The sequence below is a fragment of the Balaenoptera acutorostrata genome, chromosome 14, assembly GCF_949987535.1.
Source record: "Balaenoptera acutorostrata chromosome 14, mBalAcu1.1, whole genome shotgun sequence".
Lineage (NCBI taxonomy): Eukaryota > Metazoa > Chordata > Mammalia > Artiodactyla > Balaenopteridae > Balaenoptera > Balaenoptera acutorostrata.
The window spans coordinates 20,492,399-20,509,571 of record NC_080077.1 but is presented as its reverse complement, the minus strand read 5'-3'; the positions used below and the strand labels follow the sequence as shown (position 1 = coordinate 20,509,571).

The following is a 17,173-nucleotide window of genomic DNA, read 5'->3' as shown; positions in this document are numbered from 1 at the left end:
TCACAAAGCATGTGAAGTCAGTCCCATGAGAAGAGGTGGGACAACAGACACTAGAACAGACCCACAGGGACTTTGGGATTATCAGAAATTGAATATGAAATGGAATATGTCTAAATCAATTCAAAATAAGCTTGAAAATTCGAGCAGACAAGACTATTAAAAAAAACTCCCTAACAAATAGGAAAAAGAATCAAATAGAACTTTTAGAAATTTAAAATGTACAAAAATAATTAAAAATCCTATGGATGGATTAAATGTCATGTTAGATAGAGCTGAAGAGAAAGAAACTCTGTGAACTGGAAGATAAAACCGAAAGAATAGAGTGTTTTCGGACGCCCAGCGGTCGCGGCTTCTTGGGCCGATCTTCAGCTGGCACAGTTACAGGCCGCACAGCAGCAAAGGATGAATGGAGCTCTGGGAAAGGCGCTGTGTCTGAGGAATGACACCATTTTTAAGCAAGCCTTTTCCCTCTTGAGGTTCAGAACCTCAGGAGAGAATCCCCTCTGTTCTGCAGGTGGCATTCTGCTGAGCGTTGGTCGGCACTGCAGGTCACAGCCCACGCATGGCATTGGAAGATACAAGCACCTAGTTAAAGCACAAGAGTTTCTTTCTCTTTTGTTTCCTGTTCAGCCCAGGAAGAAGAGGGGAAAAGTGGAAGTGAGACCCATTAATTTGGGGACAGATTATGAATATGGGGTTTTAAACATTCACCTGACTGCATATGATATGGCCCTGGCAGAGAGTTATGCTGCCCAATATGTTCACAGCCTCTGCAACCATCTCTGCATTAAAGTCGAGGAAAGTTAGGCGATGCCCACCAAAACCGTGGAGGCGTTGCAGTTGCAGGACCAAGGCAGCAAAATGCTCCTGGACTCAGTTCTTACCACCCATGAGCGAGTGGTTCAGATCAGCGGTTTGAGTGCTACATTTGCAGAGATTTTCTTGGAAAATATCCAAAGCAATCTTCCTGAAGGAGTCAAACTGTCAGTGAGGGAGCACACTGAAGAAGACTTCAAAGGAAGGTTCAGAGCTCGGCCAGAACTGGAAGAACTGCTAGCCACGTTGAACTAGCTCACTGCAGACCCTTTCGTGCCAGCGTTGGTGATACTGAGTGGCAAGGGGAAGAGCTTCCTGGGTGGCCAAAGTCAAGCAGGAGACCCTGACCCTCAATATCGTAAGTACCCATCTCCACAGCCAGGAGTGCCTCCTCTCCTCCGTGGAGGAGTGCTTGCCGATTGTCACCACTTTCCTTTGAGCCAACCCTAGGTATCTTCCATCTAATAAAAATCTGCTGATGATGGATGTGTGTGTATGTGAGAAGTCAGTCCATCCTGTCGAGTATATTTAACTAAGGGATTCAATTTATCTTTGCCTGGTGCTTTAGCATATAAGCATGTCCCCCTTCAGTATTTCTCCAATTAGAGTGAACTCATCCTTTAAATCAACCTGGCATGGAGTCCCTTTAGTGAAGCAGACAATCATAAGTAAACTCTCTGTGGATAGAAGGCATATGGAGGGAGATTTTGTGTATGAAAAAACCCTCCAGATAGGATCAGGGTCTGTCCATAAGTGAAAAAAAATTACCTTGTGGGGTAGTGAGTGACCTGTCGTAAGTATGCAGGTAGATGTTACATAACTGCAAATTAGTGTTGCCTGGAATGAATTTAAGCAGAGAATTAAAGGTTGATCTTGGTCACGTGTCAGAAGACTACTACTTGTGAACCAAATCCCAACAACTGCCTATTTGCTTTTTAAAAAGAATTTACTGAGGTGAAATTCACATGTCACAAAACGAACCATTTTAAAGTGAATAATTCAGTGGTATTTAATGCATTTGCAGTGTTGTGCAACCTCTATCCAGTTCCAAAACCCCATTGCCTGTTTTTGTAAATAAAGGTTTATTGGAACAGAGCCCTGCTCATTCATTTACAAAAAAAAAAAAACTGAAAAAATAGGAATATAGATCCAAAAAGACAAAATGAAGCAAATTGTGAAAAGCAGAATAACTACTATGCTTATGGAGGATAAGAGTGATATACATACATATATAATGTGTGCTCATGGATTAAAGGAGTGGTAAGATATATATATATATATATATATATATATATATACACACACACACATATATATACATATATAATGTATACCTTGTATATAATTTCAGGGATAAGTAATAGAAACAAAATGGAAGAGGCAATAGCTAAGGGATAGTGAATGAAAATTTATCAGAATTGTTGAAAGACACCAATCCTTACACGTAGGAAGCCCAGTGAATTGCAAACAGATTAAGGGACTCCACTGTATACTAACTAGTCCATCTGCAAAATACAAGTATTGGGTTTCTCATAATGTCACAAGCTGCAGCTAAAAGTATGCAATGACCTCCATTATGTTTCCAATATTCCCTTAGTGCTTATGAGCCTTTAGGGGAGTTTCTAGGAGTAAAGTTTTCTGTGACCAGGGGCAATGCTGACTTGTGAAAGGTGACTGAGAAAAGCAGAAGCGACAGGATCCTATTGTAGAGGGGCAGCCTTTGGGTATGTTTCGTCCCTAGCATGATCATCTTAAGACATTCATGACGGCTACAGAGAAAAGGGAAATTTGGTTGTCAGGAAGGCCTAAGGAATGAATGTGCTCTGCCTTACATTGTCCCTTAGTGCAGTCAGTTAATACTATGCTAACATACCAGTTTGGGGACATTTGGGGGTCAGAGAAGCCTGTGCTCCATAAATTATAAGCAGTATGTTTAAGTTTGACCAAAGTTCTAAAAAATGCACAATGATTTATGAGTTGCGGGAAGAGCATAGAAAGGAATTGAATATTTGCATGTGTCTGTGAAATAACCCAAATGCTGTGTTAGGGACTTTATATGCAGAGGTGTTTAACCACTGACTGTCCTACTGACTGTCCTACGGAGAGCTACGAGGCCATCAGTGCTCAGAGAGATGCCAAGCACTTCTGTTGTTTACTGACCAGCAGCATCTTTTCTCTTCCTTTCTTGTAATACTACCTGAATTTCTTTACCTATCCCCTGTGTAGTTTGAGTGACAACGGCCCCACTCCAGTTCTTGAGGTGGGCTCTGATTGCTTTCAGTTAACTTGAGTGTCCTCATTTTCTGGGGGCAGTACTTGCCCTGGGATGGTCCAGTCAGTGTGCCCTGGACCATTGCAGAGAAGGCTGGGGCTGGGGCTCCTTCTCTTCCATGACTGGGTGTCCCTTGAGGACAAGGAGTTTGGAACTGGGACAAAGACTCTTTTCTTGACCAGACTCTACACAGACGCCTCTGAGCCCAGCTAGACCCTGTCTTGAACATCTCCTCAAGACCCAGTTTTAGCAAGAATCCTGCTAATTCAGGTTATCAAGAGAGACTCCCTCACCCTCACTATTTGATCACCCTCAATATCTAATCCAGTTTCTCATCTGTCACCATCCCACAGGTGATATGTGATCACCCTGGTCTGCCTTAAGCAAGAACCCTCTCAGGTAGGTTTAGGCAGAATCCCCTTTTCCGCTGATGTTTCCTCTTAGTAATTTTCCATCCACTGACCCCCTCACCTTGCTTCTTGGCTATCAGTCCTTAGTTTTCCTTGTTGTATTCAGAGTTGAACTCAATCTCTCTCCCGTACTGCAGAACCTCATTGTTATAGTGCCTATTATAACAATAGCCTATTGCAATAGTCCTGTGTCTGCCTTACTGTTGTAACAAGTGTCAGGATAATTTTTTTCTTTAACAACTGCTGTAGCTACCTGGGGGAGCCAACTGGAGAAAATTGCAGAAAAATAATGCAAAAGTTCAGATGACATGGTGAACCTCCAGACAACCTGGCTTGGGACCAAAATTTTTTTCTGACCAAATCTTTTTTTATTTTCTTTTTTCTTTCTTTCTTAAGGCACTTTGGATCAATTCTGTTCCTTTGATCTGAAATATTCTGAACTAGTATTAAATAGGAAATGGGATATTTAAAATATGGTTACCTTTGAAACCTGTACCTCTTGCTCACTGTACAGCTTTCCAAGTGATAAGGACAATTAGAAAAAAGTAAATCTCCATCCACTTGACAAAATAACCTCAAAACAAAGATCCTAATCCATGTTTTGCTCTGACAGTCCTGGTCAGTAAATGAAGAAAGAAAATACTGAGTTAAAATTCAATATATAGTTTAGTAGCAATTTTTATTCTAGTTGTTTATCTCTTCTCTTGACAGAGATAGGCAGAACAGGAACTAAAGTCTAATCAAGACTCAAAGGAGGAAAGGACTGAATAAAAGCAGAATAAAACTAAATCAAAATATTTTGATATTGGATTTTCTACTTCTACCATTTTGGAAAGCCAGGGTGTTTCAGCTATCAAGAAGGTAGCACTCGTGGATTGATTTTGCTGGTTAAGAAGAAACCCAAATTCTTTTGTTCTAGAGAAGCAATTTACACTAAACACCAGAGCCCCTGGTCACTACAAATAGCTGTTATACACTCCAAGTCAGAATAAAATCCACACATTCATAGTAATTAGTCCATGTGGACATTTTGAAAGACACTTTTTTTTTTAACATCTTTATTGGAGTATAATTGCTTTACCATGGTGTGTTAGTTTATGCTTTATAACAAAGTGAATCAACTATACATATACATATATCCCCATATCTCCTCCCTCTTGTGTCTCCCTCCCACCCTCCCTGTCCCTCCCCTCTAGGTGGTCACAAAGCACCGAGCTGATCTCCCTGTGCTATGCGGCTGCTTCCCACTAGCTATCTGTTTTACATTTGGTAGTATATATTAGTCCATGCCACTCTCTCACTTGGTCCCAGCTTACCCTTCCCCCTCCCCGTGTCCTCAAGTCCATTCTCTATGTATGCGTCTTTGAAAGGCACTTTTATGGGCCCTTTACCTGAGGCCCATATGCCTCAGGTGCCTTCACTAAACTGCTGAATATCTATTACTGACATTAATTTTAGCAAACAGTTTCTAAGATATGACAGAAATTTGTTTTAAGTACTCAGCATTCTGATAGGGAAAGAATGCTCCTCATATTTTGTGGACAGAAATCAGAGGTGCAGAGAGAGTTGAAGTGTCCATTAATATCAGAAGCTGACAAGGAGAGCTGCCATGATCAGCTGTCTTTGTAGAAGTTCAAGTCTTTTCTTGGTGTTTCCTCTGCTTGCCCTGGAACCACCGAATTCACTCAAGTATTAGAAGGTACCAAGCCATAGAGGGGAGACCCCAGGAGAAGCCCATGAAGTGGACAGAAGTATCCCCAGGCAGGTGTTCCCTAAGGAAATGAATTGGATGCTAAGATCCAGCCAACCTTGGCAACTAGTAGGAACCATCTTTGAATGTAACAATAGGTAAGGGACTACTGCCGGGAAATTACTTTCTTTTGGTAAAGCCTGGTGCTTTGTCTCCTCAAGTTCAATGGGGTGTGTGTGTGTGTGTGTGTGTGTGTGTGTGTGTATAAGATTAACCTCAAGTCAGAATTAGCCTTTGAATACAGAGAAATTTAAGGTCTGCATCTATACTCATTTCCACAGCAACAGGATTTTTTCCCCCGAGCATTGGCCCCAAATGTCAATTTGCTATTTTACTCTAAATTTTAAAATCATATCTTAGGTAATGCTAATTCCATTTGTAACTTTTCAGAATTCTAACAGGCATAAATAACCCTAGACCACGCTGTAGTGAAAAACATAATCAATTAGCTCATATCAATTTTGGAAGATATAGCTGAAGATAAAAGTAAAGAGCTGAAAGACTTTTCCTTGTTCGTTTTTTTTGCTTTTTCCTTTTGAATATGCTTTATTTTTCCTCAGGCATATAACAGGACATTTGAATAAAAGGTTACGGTAGGGTAGAAATGTGCCTGAAACAGTACAATGGCAGAGACATTTCTTATGTGTTAGTACCTTGCCAGATGTTGATGACACTGGATTCAGTCACATGCTTTCCAGGGTTGGGTAATTTTTAGTGAAATCTCAATTCTAATTTTGTTCTGTTTCAAGGATCCCTGAAAAATATGCGTTCAAATAGTTCCCCTTATTGAAAAGCATATATAAGTTTTAAAATATCAAATTCGATCCCAAACTGTACATAATTGCTTTTCAAAGCTATCAGAGATTTTTGCTGTCATTTGATATTCAAAACTTTGAAAAGATTTTCTTCTGAACTTCATGACAGGATGATTGTAGTAAGGAGACAGTATTCATTATGCCTCTTCTCTTGAGTCTCTGAGAAAAGCAATAATAATCCTGAAAAATGATACAGAAAGGGCATGCCATCCTTAATTGTACAAATAGCAAACTATCCAGGATGGAGCTTTGTACAGTCTGTAACTCTCCATAGGAATTTCTGAAAACAATTGTAAGTGTTAGAATATTGAGGCCCGGAGCCCTGAAAACAGCGTGTAGCTAATGGCTCCATTCAAAGGAATTGTCACTTCTCTCTTGTCCTTTTCATTAGTCACTGCTTCTCTTCTGTTTTGCCAGTTTCATTTTTCCTCCAGGCAAACATGCTGTAAGGCATAAGAGAAGAGGGTGGGAAACTAATTAGTGTGTCAAGGGGAACTAGAAGGTATGGTGAGAAATTCAGAATCTCATTTTCTTTTCACCCCTTTAGAATTGATTTTGCTGTCACCATTTAAAAAATAACAGATGGATGTAATTCTATTGTTTGATGGACATAAAGTACTTTCTTCCTCTCTCTATATAATTTGCTGCAAATTCTTTTTTTTTTTTTTTTAAGATTTTTAGAAATTTCATGTAATGTCTGAAACATTTATATTAACATATTTCCATACATATTTCCATACAAATACAAATATAAGATTTTTAGAAATTTCATGTAATGTCTGAAACATTTATATTAACATATTTCCATACATATTTCCATACAAATACAAATATAAGATTTTTAGAAATTTCATGTACTGTCTGAAACATTTATATTAACATATTTCCATACATATTTCCATACAAATACAAATATAAGATTTTTAGAAATTTCATGTAATGTCTGAAACATTTATATTAACATATTTCCATACAAATAACCCAATGAAAGTTTAGTATTAGTTGTTTTGTTTGTTTTTTTATACTGCAGGTTCTTATTAGGCATCAGTTTTATACACATCAGTGTATACATGTCAATCCCAATCGCCCAATTCAGCACATCACCATCCCCACCTCATCGCAGTTTTCCCCCCTTGGTGTCCATATGTCCATTCTCTACATCTGTGTCTCAACTTCTGCCCTGCAAACTGGCTCATCTGTACCATTTTTCTACGTTCCACATACATGCATTAACATACGATATTTGTTTTTCTCTTTCTGACTTACTTCACTCTGTATGACAGTCTCTAGATCCATCCACTTCTCAACAAATGACTCAATTTCGTTCCTTTTTATGGCTGAATAATATTCCATCGTATATATGTACCACAACTTCTTTATCCATTCGTCTGTTGATGGGCATTTAGGTTGCTTCCATGACCTGGCTATTGTAAATAGTGCTGCAATGAACATTCGGGTGCACGTGTCTTTTTGAATTACGGTTTTCTCTGGGTATATGCCCAGTAGTGGGATTGCTGGGTCATATGGTAATTCTATTTTTAGTTTTTTAAGGAACCTCCATATTGTTCTCCATAGTGGCTGTATCAATTTACATTCCCACCAACAGTGCAAGAGGGTTCCCTTTTCTCCACACCCTCTCCAGCATTTGTTGTTTGTAGATTTTCTGATGATGCCCATTCTAACAGGAGTGAGGTGATACCTCATTGTAGTTTTGATTTGCATTTCTCTAATAATTAGTGATGTTGAGCATCTTTTCATGTGCTTCGTGGCCGTCTGTATGTCTTCTTTGGAGAAATGTCTATTTAGGTCTTCTGCCCATTTTTGGATTGGGGTGTTTGTTTCTTTGATATTGAGCTGAATGAGCTGTTTATATATTTTGGAGATTAATCCTTTGTCCGTTGATTCATTTGCAAATATTTTCTCCCATTCTGAGGGTTGTCTTTTCGTCTTGTTTATGGTTTCCTTTGCTGTGCAAAAGCTTTGAAGTTTCATTAGGTCCCACTTGTTTATTTTTGTTTTTATTTCCATTACTCTAGGAGGTGGATCGAAAAAGATCTTGCTGTGATTTATGTCAAAGAGTGTTCTTCCTATGTTTTCCTCTAAGAGTTTTATAGTGTCCAGTCTTATATTTAGGTCTCTAATCCATTTTGAGTTTATTTTTGTGTATGGTGTTAGGGAGTATTCTAATTTCATTCTTTTACATGTGGCTGTCCAGTTTTCCCAGCACCACTTATTGAAGAGACTGTCTTTTCTCCATTGTATATCTTTGCCTCCTTTGTCATAGATTAGTTGACCATAGGTGCGTGGGTTAATCTCTGGGCTTTCTATCTTGTTCCATTGATCTATGTTTCTGTTTTTGTGCCAGTACCATATTGTCTTGATTACTGTAGCTTTGTAGTATAGTCTGAAGTCAGGGAGTCTGATTCCTCCAGCTCCATTTTTTTGCCTCAAGACTGCTTTGGCTATTCGGGGTCTTTTGTGTCTCCATACAAATTTTAAGATGATTTGTTCTAGCTCCGTAAAAAATGCCATTGGTAATTTGATAGGGATTGCATTGAATCTGTAGATTGCTTTGGGTAGTATACTCATTTTCACAATGTTGATTCTTCCAATCCAAGAACATGGTATATCTCTCCATCTGTTGGTATCATCTTTAATTTCTTTCATCAGTGTCTTATAGTTTTCTGCATACAGGTCTTTTGTCTCCCTAGGTAGGTTTATTCCTAGGTATTTTATTCTTTTTGTTGCAATGGTAAATGGGAGTGTTTCCATAATTTCTCTTTCAGATTTTTCATCATTAGTGTATAGGAATGCAAGAGATTTCTGTGCATTAATTTTGTAACCTGCAACTTTACCATATTCATTAATTAGCTCTAGCAGTTTTCTGGTGGCAGTTTTAGGATTCTCTATGTATAGTATCATGTCATCCGCAAACAGTGACAGTTTTACTTCTTCTTTTCCAATTTGTATTCCTTTTATTTCTTTTTCTTCTCTGATTGCCGTGGCTAGGACTTCCAGAACTATGTTGAATAATAGTGGTGAGAGTGGACATCCTTGTCTCGTTCCTGATCTTAGAGGAAATGCTTTCAGTTTTTCACCATTGAGAATGATGTTTGCTGTGGGTTTGTCATATATGGCCTTTATTATGTTGAGGTAGGTTCCCTCTATGCCCACTTTCTGGAGAGTTTTTATCATAAATGGGTGTTGAATTTTGTCAAAAGCTTTTTCTGCATCTATTGAGATGATCATATGGTTTTTATTCTTCAATTTGTTAATATGGTGTATCACATTGATTGATTTGCGTATATTGAAGAATCCTTGCATCCCTGGGATAAATCCCACTTGATCGTGGTGTATGATCCTTTTAATGTGTTGTTGGATTCTGTTTGCTAGTATTTTGTTGAGGATTTTTGCATCTATATTCATCAGTGATATTGGTCTGTAATTTTCTTTTTTTGTAGTGTCTTTGTCTGGTTTTGGTATCAGGGTGATGGTGGCCTCATAGAATGAGTTTGGGAGAGTTCCTTCCTCTGCAATTTTTTGGAAGAGTTTGAGAAGGATGGGTGTTAGCTCTTCTCTAAATGTTTGATAGAATTCACCTGTGAAGCCATCTGGTCCTGGACTTCTGTTTGTTGGAAGATTTTTAATCACAGTTTCAATTTCATTACTTGTGATTGGTCTGTTGATATTTTCTGTTTCTTCCTGGTTCAGTCTTGGAAGGTTATACCTTTCTAAGAATTTGTCCATTTCTTCCAGGTTGTCCATTTTATTGGCATAAAGTTGCTTGTAGTAGTCTCTTAGGATGTTTTGTATTTCTGCGGTGTCTGTTGTAACTTCTCCTTTTTCATTTCTGATTTTATTGATTTGAGTCCTCTCCCTCTTTTTCTTGATGAGTCTGGCTAATGGCTTATCAATTTTGTTTATCTTCTCAAAGAACCAACTTTTAGTTTTATTGATCTTTGCTATTGTTTTCTTTGTTTCTATTTCATTTATTTCTGCTCTGATCTTTATGATTTCTTTCCTTCTGCTAACTTTGGGTTTTGTTTGTTCTTCTTTCTCTAGTTTCTTTAGGTGTAAAGTTAGATTGTTTACTTGAGATTTTTCTTGTTTCTTTAGGTAGGCTTGTATAGCTATAAACTTCCCTCTTAGAACCGCTTTTGCTGCATCCCATAGGTTTTGGGTCGTCGTGTTTTCATTGTCATTTGTCTCTAGGTATTTTTTGATTTCCTCTGATTTCTTCAGTGATCTCTTGGTTATTTAGTAACGTATTGTTTAGCCTCCATGTGTTTGTCTTTTTTACGTTTTTTTCCCTGTAATTCATTTCTAATCTCATAGCGTTGTGGTCAGAAAAGATGCTTGATATGATTTCAATTTTCTTAAATTTACTGAGGCTTGATTTGTGACCCAAGATGTGATCTATCCTGGAGAATGTTCCGTGTGCACTTGAGAAGAACGTGTAATCTGCCGTTTTTGGATGGAATGTCCTATATATATCAATTAAATCTATCTGGTCTATTGTGTCATTTAAAGCTTCTGTTTCCTTATTTATTTTCATTTTGGATGATCTGTCCATTGGTGTAAGTGAGGTGTTAAAGTCCCCCACTATTATTGTGTTACTGTCGATTTCCTCTTTTATAGCTGTTAGCAGTTGCCTTATGTATTGAGGTGCTCCTATGTTGGGTGCATATATATTTATAATTGTTATATCTTCTTCTTGGATTGATCCCTGGATCATTATGTAGTGTCCTTCCTTGTCTCTTGTAACATTCTTTATTTTAAAGTCTATTTTATCTGATATGAGTATAGCTACTCCAGCTTTCTTTTGATTTCCATTTGCATGGAATATCTTTTTCCATCCCCTCACTTTCAGTCTGTATGTGTCCCTAGGTCTGAAGTGGGTCTCTTGTAGACAGCATATATATGGGTCTTGTTTTTGTATCCATTCAGCCAGTCTATGTCTTTTGGTTGGGGCATTTAATCCATTCACGTTTAAGGTAATTATCGATATGTATGTTCCTATGACCATTTTCTTAATTGTTTTGGGTTTGTTTTTGTAGGTCCTTTTCTTCTCTTGTGTTTCCCACTTAGAGAAGTTCCTTTAGCATTTGTTGTAGAGCTGGTTTGGTGGTGCTGAATTCTCTTAGCTTTTGCTTGTCTGTAAAGCTTTTGATTTCTCCATCAAATCTAAATGAGATCCTTGCTGGGTAGAGTAATCTTGGTTGTAGGTTCTTCCCTTTCATCACTTTAAGTATTTCATGCCACTCCCTTCTGGCTTGCAGAGTTTCTGCTGAGAAATCAGCTGTTAACCTTATGGGGGTTCCCTTGTATGTTATTTGTCGTTTTTCCCTTGCTGCTTTCAATAATTTTTCTTTGTCTTTAATTTTTGCCACTTTGATTACTATGTGTCTCGGCGTGTTTCTCCTTGGGTTTATTCTGTATGGGACTCTCTGCGCTTCCTGGACTTGGGTGGCTATTTCCTTTCCCATGTTAGGGAAGTTTTCGATTATAATCTCTTCAAATATTTTCTCTGGTCCTTTCTCTCTCTCTTCTCCTTCTGGGACCCCTATAATGCGAATGTTGTTGCGTTTAATGTTGTCCCAGAGGTCTCTTAGGCTGTCTTCATTTCTTTTTATTCTTTTTTCTTTAGTCTGTTCCGCAGCAGTGAATTCCACCATTCTGTCTTCCAGGTCACTTATCCGTTCTTCTGCCTCAGTTATTCTGCTATTGATTCCTTCTAGTGTAGTTTTCATTTCAGTTATTGTATTGGTCATCTCTGTTTGTTTGTTCTTTAATTCTTCTAGGTCTTTGTTAATCATTTCTTGCATCTTCTCAATCTTTGCCTCCATTCTTATTCCGAGGTCCTGGATCATCTTCACTATCATTATTCTGAATTCTTTTTCTGGAAGGTTGCCTATCTCCACTTCATTTAGTTGTTTTTCTGGGGTTTTTTCTTGTTCCTTCATCTGGTACATAGCCCTCTGCCTTTTCATCTTCTCTGTCTTTCTGTAACTGTGATGCTGCAAATTCTATTAACCAAATATATATTTCAGAACCAAAATTATTAAAAATTTTGAATGTCTTAAATAGTTTAATTATGGCTATGAAATGAATTGATTTGCATTTGTTCATATATGTGATTACAAGTCCAGATAGAAGTAAGTTAAAAGGTATGTAATCAGATTAGAGTGCTTGCCAGAAAAGTAATGATGTTTTAAAAACTATGATTTAGGGGAAAACTTTGCAATCTGCTATTAAAAGCATCCCATTTATTACATTATTTAGTTGCAGATTGAATCAGAGGTAAAGCTTTGTTGTTTGTTTTTAATACACCTCTAGACTCCCATTGTGACTGTTGACAGAAAGTTTTCACAGATGAACTCTTATTAATGCCTTCTTGTTTTCTTACTGAGGAAGGTGGTAGGCAGGCACCAGCTCTTTCTGTGAGCTACCTTTATTTAATACTGAGAAGCAGGTGATTGATTCCTTTCCCTTGTTACCGTGTTTTGATTGACATTCACATCCTCCCCCATTGGGTGTTGGCGATATGAAAAAGTTAGACTCTCTTGCCAGGGCCTCGTTAATCTGCGGTGTTAGGTATTGATTAGGTGAACGTTAACCCTACACTTCAGTTTCATACTTTATTGATTTACTGATTTCTGCTCTTTTCTCTTGTCCTAAGTGATCAATTCTGTTGTAGGCGTGTTTGTTTCCAACGAGACTGTTTTCCTAGTTTGGTTTGAAGAGATTTATTTATTTCTCGTCTTCTTCCTCTGGAATGGTAGCTTGATCTTATTTTACTTTATTATTTATATTTATATATTTGCTTCTTTAATTTGGTGTCAAAGCATTCATGGTCTTCCTTTTGTTTCCCTTTGCTTTCTTGTAGAAAGTTATTTTAATAATGATACCTTGTGGTTGGTTAACAGCAAACTTTCACAATATACGAATGAAAGCATTCTATTCTTCTTTCTACTTGGAAGGTAGACTTTCTTTCCTTCTTTCTTTTTTCCTCTTCCCTTCCTCCCTGTCTCCCTCCCTTCTTTCTCTCTCTCTCTCTCTCTCTCTCCCTCCTTCCCTCCCTCCCTCCTTTCTTTGCCTGGCTTCTTTTCCTGGCCTATAATATGCCAGCTCTGCTTTGGGAAACATATTTCAGTTCTTAATAATAGTTGGGAAAAGTACCTGAAGGCACTGAATTATGAATCAGGGTCCAATCCTCATACCCATAAACCTCAAAAAGATCAGACAGGCCAAAGGAGAACTAGGCAGGAGTTCTGTAAGGAATCAGTAAAATTTTCTCCAAGTCCTTTTGATGTCTGGTTTTCATGATCATCTGTGGAAGGCTGGACCAACATCAAGTCTTGTTCTTTTCACAGGGCTTTTAAAAACTGGGTTGAAAACCAATGGAGTTCTATCAATTAAAAATAATTGTCTGCCCTCTCCAAAGGGAACAGAGAAGGGAAATTGTTATAAGTTAGAATAGAAGAACTGGGGAAGTACTAAGTGAAGAATGAGGGTGGAGTAAGGAGGGGAATCCAGGAGGCTGAGGGCTGGTGGAGAAGCACAGGAGCTGACCCTTGGATCAGCCTCATGGGGGCCTCGCCCTGGCTGTGTTACTTTGGGCACATCCCCTAACCTTTCTGACTTCCAGTTTCTTCCTTCATGAATGGGAAAATAATAAGTGCTTCCCAGGGTTTTGTGAGGATTAAAAGAGATAACATTTAGCCTTGACTATGCCTCCTTTGAGGGCAGATAACTTGTCTTTTGTACCTTTCTGTGCCCCAGAATGTAATACTGTGTTTGGCACATAGTAGGTGCTCAGGAAACAGTCAAAAGGGAGGGAAGGACAGGGAGCCCAAGAGTAGGATATAAAATAAGTGGATCAGGAAAATAAGCAGGAAAACAAAAGAGGATAAATGGGAAAAACAAAAAAGGGTCGGTGAAGCATGGAGGGCTGGTCAGGACTCCAGGCTAAAAGTGTGAAGTATCCCCAGAGCCACCATCCCCTCTTCTCATGTCTCCTGGGGAGGGATCTTCTGCGGTCCTTTTCTAAAGCCCATCAAAATCTAAACTGCAGAAACAGGATAGAAGTACATAGTGCTAGTACTGGAGGTAAGGCGTGAGTTTGTAAGCCAGACCCCACTACCCCACCCTGTCAAATGCTGATGGTGGTTTGTTTATATTCCCATCTCAGCCTACACATTCATGAGAACTACAGTTTCAGTGCCACTTACCCGCACTGATCCACAACCAACAAAATTGTCCTGTGTCATTGTCTTATTTATTTAGGCTAGCAAATACTGCAAAGTGGTAGTCAGTTTTGTTTCTTGTTTTCTCAGTGATTTTTATTAATCTTCATTTGACACCTTGAGGAATGCTTATGGGCTGTAGATGGCCAGTCAGAAAGGTAATCTAATGTCAGCTCGGCCCGAGGTGCCCGCGGTGCACAGCAGATGAATCTTGGCTGCAGTGCAGTGGCATCTTGGTGCTTTATTTATCAAGATTTGAATAGTTTTCTCATACTCTACAAAATCTATGATGTTTTGATGGATTTGGGGGGATCACTCCCTTCTGTTTACATCAAGATCAAGATCTTGATGTTTATCATGGAATTTTCTATGAAGATCTAGTTATGATGTTAATTATCAGTGTCTCAAAACTCAAAATAATAAAATCTGCATATGCCAATAAAAAAGAAGGCAATAGTATAAACAGGAATGGACATTTCATAAATTATCAATATAAGAGAAGCCACCTAATTAAAATACAACTGACCAAGACAACAAAACCTCAAAATAAAATCAAGGTATATGTTTAAAAAACCCAACATGTTAAACTAAATGAAAGACATGGGCATTTCTTGGGAAAAGGACAGTTAAGTGAGAAATGTAAGTGATATACATATAAGTGATATCATCTGATATTTGTCTTTCTCTGTCTGACTTATATCACATATTAGTATGATAATCTTTAGGTCCATCCATGTTGCTGCAAATGGCATATTTCATTCTTTTTTATGGCTGAGTAATATTCTGTTGTATGAATATATGGTGTATGTATGTATGTGTATATATATATATATATATATATATATATATATATATATATATATACCACATTTTCTTAAACCAATGGTCTGTTGGTGGGCACTTGGGTTGTTTCCGTGTCTTGGCTATTGTAAATAGTGCTGCTGTAAATATCGGTGTTGCCTCCTCTATTTGGGGCTGTCAGCACAGTAGACCCTCAGTCATCACTGAGTACCGCATGGTCAGGGACTGTGACCTCTGGGCTCTAAGAAGGGATGACAGCTGCATTGTTTCCTGGTCATTCAGAATGACCAGGGGAGGAGTTCTTCATGTGAGGTTGATGCATAGGAGTGATGGCATGATCCAGTTTGCAACTCTCCTTTCCATAACACAGATAAGGTCTATGTTCAAGTCTATCAGTTTCATGCCCTTTGGACATATTAAATTCTCAGAAGATTTTCAGTATGTGAAAATTTCTTTGAATGAGCAATGAAATTTGATCTTTCAGAATGGACATTCAACACAAGAAGAATGTTGATGAGGGCGGTGTGACACATTAGATTCAGTATCGACGAGTTTTAATCAAACACCTACTATGTCCCAGCACTGTGCTGGGCATTTCCAAACAGGACAGGAAACATGGTAGCTACAGAGGGCCGATACATAGTTCTGTATCTTGGTTATTGTCAAGGTAATGGTGAGAGTGTTAAGTCCTCCAGTATATTATGTTGACATAACACCTCAGACGATAGGCTCCTTCTTCCTTGTTTTTCTGCTTTGTGCATTTTGTAGCCTCCTGGAAATGTCAATGTAAAGTTCCATTTGGGGGAATAATTCACTTCCTCTATTAGACTGATAAGTGGTAGGCCTTTGCTAAAGCAGAGAGAACACACAGTGCCACTGAAAATAAAATGGCCTTGGATTCTATCATTACTTATATACTGTGACACTGTCTTTTCTCTGCCTTATAAAATGGGCTTTCCTCATGCTTTGTAAGGGCTGAAAAGTCATATAGCCTTTGGTTTATCATTCAGAACTCTCAGGGAAGGGTTCAGTATCTTTTAACAGCATTTTCCCCTTACTACATTTGAAGCATGTCAGATTGGAAAAATCAGGCTAGGATGGACTAAAGTGCTTCCTTTACCTGTGTTAAGCAGCACATTTTTCAATACTAAAAATACTGAAAAACTTAGTTGGAACATTTACTCTGAAGGACACTGTGTTCTCCTATATCCTCCTATTTGTCTTCACAGCAGCCCTGAGAGATAAAAGAGTGAAGCAAATATTACTCTCCCCTTCATACAGATGTGGCAACTGAGGCTCAGAAAGATTAGCTTAGTCTCGCCCAAGGTCAGTCCTAGTTTTATTTGTCAGCTCAATAAATATTTGTTAGTCATAGAGTAACTGGCCGAGCTGAAAATACAATTTGATCTTCCAGCTCTGTGTTTCCCCCCTAAGTTAGGTTTCCACTACCTGCTAAATGACTAGGTTTGAAATGTTAATTTGTAAAAGTCTGATTATATAGGATCCCAAACACAAAGCTGTCTAAAATGGAAGAGAATTGTCCCTGATTTGGAACATATCTCCCCAGACATTGCCAGCCTAAGCCAAGCAGGAGGTGGACCCTTCCTTTGGAAAGCCATTTCAATGCATTTTTGAAATGGTATCCATCATCTTTCACATATGGAAATTGACAGTGAAGTGGTAATATATAAATAGTCCTGGCTTATTTACAAACAACTTCAGAAAACATTTGCTTTGTTTTTCCCATTATGCCAGGCTTCTGTCTCATGAATCTTAGAGAGGTATTTCGCCCCACTTTGTAGATGTCAGCTCACTACTTGTGAAAGTTAGTTGGGGGGCTGGCCAATCTCAACCTTGGTTGAACAGCAGAGCAGAACTTTTCCATGGAGGATGGTCATCCTTGGAAAGAAGGATCTGGGTCAGTGAGTACAGGTAGGGTGTACTATGTTCAGTTAACAGGATGGCAGCGTACCAAACTGAGAAGTCTCCTCTCATCTCTAGTAGAAGCACCTGCATCAAATCTGTTCATTTCCCCTTACTTTGGGAGGTTCACACGAGGGACC

At 38.5% G+C, this 17,173-nt stretch overlaps 1 pseudogene; it reads left to right on the top strand.

Moving 5' to 3' along the window:
* Positions 1-343: 343 nt before the first annotated feature.
* On the top strand, positions 344-1,083 carry LOC103021026 (39S ribosomal protein L48, mitochondrial-like; annotated as a pseudogene).
* Positions 1,084-17,173: the final 16,090 nt, after the last annotated feature.